This window comes from Solanum dulcamara, chromosome 5 (assembly GCF_947179165.1).
Source record: "Solanum dulcamara chromosome 5, daSolDulc1.2, whole genome shotgun sequence".
Lineage (NCBI taxonomy): Eukaryota > Viridiplantae > Streptophyta > Magnoliopsida > Solanales > Solanaceae > Solanum > Solanum dulcamara.
In genome coordinates this window covers 18,425,074-18,431,073 of record NC_077241.1, presented here as the reverse complement: position 1 = coordinate 18,431,073, position 6,000 = coordinate 18,425,074, and positions in this window count along the sequence as shown.

The window sequence follows — 6,000 nt, the reverse complement described above, 5'->3', positions numbered from 1 at the left end:
CCAATCTTCCCTTCTATGGGATGCCACATTCTCCCTTACTTAGAGTTGTTTGATAGTGTCATAGATTATTCGGCTCACATAACAACTTATAAGAAGATTACGAACCTTTCAAAAAACTTAAGAAGCTCAAGAAACTTAAGAACGCATTACAAGATACAAAAGTTTGGGGTGTAACATCCTTCCCCACTTTAGAACATTCATCCTCGAATGTTTACTAAAACCTTCCTCAAGATCTTATACAGACCATATGGAGAGTTTTTCTGTTCCATTGAAATAACATTTACTTTCATCGAGCAATCAATATCAGAGTTCCAAAGGTTAGGATTACTTGTAGACGTAGGGAATAGGTACGGATACTTGTGTTTCCTTTCCTCTTTTACTTCCTAGGGGGTCACCCATCCTAGTACTACTCTCATCTAAGCACGCTTAACTTCAGAGTTCTGATGGGATCCGATGCGTTAGTGCTGGTATGATCGCATCCATCCCTTAAGGTCTCCACCAATGGTTCCTCACACGGTCTCAGATACCGCGACTTTTATTTGTTTATTGCGGGCCTCGAGATCCATCCATCCCTTATGGTACCTCGTTTGAAGTTTAAGCATCCCCAACTAATGGTTGAGGGTTTTTTACTTTGAAACAAAGGTGAACTCAATTGCTGGACATTTGGCCTTTCGACAAGTGTTTTTTTCTAAAATATATGAATCTTCAAGTAAAAATGGTGCCTCTTTTCCAACAACGTAGAGAGACCCTCTTTCAGTGTTAGTCCAACGTTATAAATTTTACCCTATCAGTATCAACTTCTAAGACATCTTATAAACTTATGTCTCGGTCACTTCCTTGTCTTTATTCCATTCTCAGAATAAAAAATTTGGGCAAAGTTTCCTCTGTATTTCATACTATCTCAAAACCTGCACGCAGAAGATAGCAACCATGCCTCACAGGGCCAACATATATATATATATATCCCTCATAACACAGCCACACAGGGCTTTCAACATCTTCTCATCTCACAGCCGCATAGGGCTTTTAATATCAATAACCGTATGAAAATAATGGACTTACCTCATGTGTTCCACTCACACTGCATTTGTTACACCTTCCTGTCTACTTTTCTTTCAATTTTCAACTTTACATTTCAATCAAATTTCAATCTTCTTACCTTATCCAACATGCCTCTTTCACACCATTAATTAGCTGTATATTGTGTCGCTTCCAATATCATCTGCTACTTTTTTCTGTCGACGTCGTTCTTCAACTGAAACCAAAGGTTAGAAAAAGGAATTTCATTTCCTATGGTTGGGCTCTATCTCACGATCTAAGACAAGAAAGAAATGTAATATCCTAAATGTCATGTAGCCTCCTATTTATAGATGTGGTGCATAACACACTGATAAACAGGACTCTACTAGACAGGCCTATAGACATTTCGACGACCAAACTGCTCTGATACCACTTTTATCACAACCCAACTCAGTAGGCCGCAATGGGTGCCCGAAATGGACACTCACGTATACCCTTGCTAACCATAAGTAAACCTGTCTCTAATTTGAGTCATAGTGTGCCAATAGGTAAGATAATATATAAGCCGACGAGGCTATTGTAGCATCTCGGCACAACTGTACATACATACTTATACACAACCCACATACATGTCCACAGAATTCTAAGAGTAAGAATAGTAGCATAAGGTGGGACAGGGCCCTCGCCGTACCCGTGAACAAATAAATATATACATCGAGGGTTAATACCAAAACTAGGCTCCAGCACTACAGAACGCTTCTGAACTGCTGAGTGGAACTCCTACACTGACGAATCCCCAAAGTATGCATCTGTACCTGCGGGTATGAACGCAGCCCCTGAAGAAAGAGGGTCAGTATGATATGTGTACTGACTATATAAAGCATAAAATACCGCAAAGGGAGTACAGTTGATATAGGAATGCAGGGAATAATATAACAACTCATAAAACCCTATACCTGCATCTTATAAAATGAAGTCATGCATCTCAGAGTCGTATTTCGTACCCGGCCCATTGTGGGACTCGGTAATTAATCATACTATCATAATAATCATACCATCATATATCGTACTCGACCCTTTATGGGACTCGGTCATACTCGGCCCTTTGTGGGACTCGGTAAATAATCATGTCATCATATATCGTACCCGGCCCTTTATGGGACTCGGTGAATAATTATATCATCATATATATACACATACGTACTCGGCACTATAGTAAGGGACTCGATGAGTCATTCATGTTATTGCATTATCATTTCCTCATATAGCGTACCCAACCCTTTAGTGAGGGACTCGGTAGATAATGTAGTGAATTACGTATGATTACGTACCTGGCCTAGGACTCGGTGGTAGAAGGGTTACGGTATACACGAATAGGGTGGTGAATAAACATATGCAATTTAAACCATCATTGAAGACTTGTTGAAATAATCAAATGAACTATCATTCAAAAATTAGGAAAATATCCACAACAAGTACCTTTGGGGTGTCATTATGGTTTACATCAAGTAGCACTTTTGAAATCATCTTCTCGTATCAAGGCGTAATAAAATATCTTTTGAAAGTCAAGAAAATGGCCATCTTAGTTCCTTTGAGAATAGGGAATTCCTTGGGATCACATGTACTTCGTCTATTCATTTCCTAAAGATCATGCCAAGGAGAAGAAAGGGCTAACTTTACATACTTACTACTTCCGAACATATAGAAAAAACTTGAGAAGCAATAGCTCAATTATTGTAAGAGTTCTAACATTAAGGAGTTAATAAGAATCATGATGTATACCAAAATATGAATTCTAACAAATTAGGATGGCTGGAGTCATACACATGTATCAAGTCATAATGATATAAGATCAAGGAAATAAAGAACATTAGCCCTCCTAGTGTATCTAAGAATATGAGGTTGTTTGGACTTTATGCATTCGTCGTCCGTTGATTTCATATGGATCTTGCCAAAACAAAGAAGAGACAGGCTTTACATACTCTCTACTTTCCCTTATGTAGTCGTCATATACATATGTGCCGTGGAACGTACGGCCCAATCCTTAGATAGTAACATATGCCGAGGAACATTCAGCCCGATCCTTAGATAGTGACCTATATCATACTTGGTCCATCAAGGGACTCGGTACCATAAACATTTCATCATAACATCATAACATATGTCAAAGACATATCAAGAGTGAAGAAGGGTTTCACATACTTAAGCCAAAAACATGCCAAGAGAAAGAAGGTAGCTTCACATACCTCTTCGGGACTACTCTTAACCATGTTCGCCTCGTCGTCTTTTGAACCTATTTAACATGAAAGTAATACTGAGGTTAATTACCTTTGAATTTTCAATTTCCAACTATACACCCAAGTACTCATAGGAGTTATTTCCTTATCCATTACCCTCGACTAGTTTGTTACTAGTTCTGAACCTACCGAAAATCGGGCAGAATCTCCCCTATAACTTCAACATCCCCGAGATTTCAACTCGGTCACAATGTCAAAAAAAATACCAAAAACAACAACCAGCAGCATATTTACAAGTGAATCACTTCAACCTTACACAATACAAGCTCCAAATAACTAGCTCCAAACTACGATAGAAAAATAGAGTTTTTAATCTTTGTTTCGTAAAATCTTTAACCATACCAAATGGAGGGTCATGTGGCTGCAACCAGCAGCACCCATAACCTTGATAAAAACTTTGAAGCCTTGAAATACGCAACCCAACCAGCTGCACCCGCAGCACCACAACGACAACCCACTACTCGACTTAGATTTAACGCTAGCTACATCAATTTAGTTTGTTTCTAACATCAAGCATCCTTATGCAATTCTTCCACTTCTAGACTCATTTAAGATATGTAATATACCCCATAACAATATCATAAACTTCAATTTGAAAGGGAAAGCCTTACCTTGTCCGAAACTCGCCAAAACTTACCTCGGAAGTTCCTTTGGCGCGCCTACAACTTTGTGGCTGTTTCATAACGTTTTGGGCAGCTCCAAACGATAAATTTCCATTACTAACACCTTCATAACATCTTGGGGCAGCCTAGGTAATTAATTTGCAGAAAGAAATCGGAGACTTACCTTTTTTTTCTCCTCCAAAACCGAAGCTCTCTCTTCTGTCTAGCTCAAGTTTCTCTTCTCTTTTCTTCTAGACTTTTCTTGAATTTTTTTGGATAAAAAGAAACTTAAAGGATAAGGATGACTTAAAAATCTTCAAACACATCTATATATAGGCCACCTTAAGGGGTGACACATGTCAACCCCTAAGTGGTGACATGTGTCAAGCCCTTATAGCCCTTATAGGGACAACGCATCACCCCCTCCACTTAGGGGAAGCCATGTGGCATGTGGGGGCCCACCTCCCTTTCTGCAGATGCTGCCATGTGGCCTTCCCTCATGCTGCCATGTGGCACTCTCTCATGGGCTGCCACATGTCGCTTTCTTTTCTTTCTCGTGGGTTCGTAATCTTGTCTTTCTTTACGAACCTATGGAATCCTTACTACGTAACCTTGGTATTTACTCAAGTAGCTTAAGTATGTAAGATTTTCAAATTGGTAGCTTACGTAAGTAAGTCGAGTCCTACGACTCATTACTTGGCCTCCAATTCCTTCTAGATTCTCATAACCACATTTCCAATCTTTCCTTTTATGGGATGCCACATTCTCCCTTCCTTAGAGTTGTTTGATAGCGTCATAGATTATTCAGCTCACATGAAAACTTATAAGAAGCTTATGAACCTTTCAAAAAAATTTAAGAAGCTAAAGAAACTTAAGAACGCGTTCTAAGGTACAAAAGTACGAGGTGTAACACATACCCCCGCCCCCCATAAAATTGGTGGACCACACCATACAAGTATGCAGGTGATAGGCGATGCTAATTAATGCAAGTTTATAGTAAAATCTAGTAACATCATTGGTGGCTCTCAGCAATCAACAACAAGTGTATAGACCCACCCTTGCCCTTGGCCTGCCAGGTGGGACCCATGCAGCGTCCTCATCCAGTTCAGTAGGAAACTAGTCAAAGGGACCCATAGGGGACACAGTAAGTCCGTATACACTTCCTGAGCCTAAACCAGGTCTTATATAGACATATAGTATCCCCGTAGTGGTACTGAAAGACGTTTTTAAATTCATCAAAGAATTCTCCATGTTGAAAATGAAAAGTGTCCAATAAACTTCAAACAAAAGGAGATTTGGGTATCAGAGTTGAGCGGACAGGCCGGAGAGTGAGCAGCCAAGCTGATGTAGAAAGGGAGATGTCGCGCCTGATATCAGTAAACCAATAACCTCAAACCATAAGCACCCTAAAAAGGGTCCGCCCATCCAGCCATTAAATTTCTTGAGGAATGGCCTAGCTAGCAAGAGTAAACTCGGGGGCATCACTGAATCAAGACAAGGCGTCGACGCATCGAATATCCAAATAAAACTATGTACATCCCAGATGTCTCAGATGACTCAAGTAGAAAAAAAGTAGTATATCCCTGATGTCTCATAAATTTCAAAACTATTGACCAAGTAATCCAGGTGCTAACACTCCCGTTAAAACTAGTTTTAAAATAGTATAAATGTAAGAAAGCCTTCTTAGAAGTAGTAGTGAAAATTCCAATGTCAACATATGGATTGTACCAAAAAACAATTGAATATGCTTAATCAAATGCAAGAATGCCATCACCAGCATCCAAATAAAATACACGCAGCCATAAATGAAATACCAAGTCCTAGCACACCAACAAGTCAAGGGACTAACCTGGGATCATATCTCTCCTCGGATATCATCTCGGGCCCAACAATAGATAACAGGTAAGATCGCATCATAAATCTATAGCTAAACAAAAGTAAAACAACCAAGATAAGGTTGATAATCAGATAAGGGGAGAAATATCTCTAGGATCGATGCATTACCCCAAAATATTCTACCTCAGCTCCCAACGAGCAGAACTAATCCAAATCTACAACTATGATAAACCCCATAAGTCTCA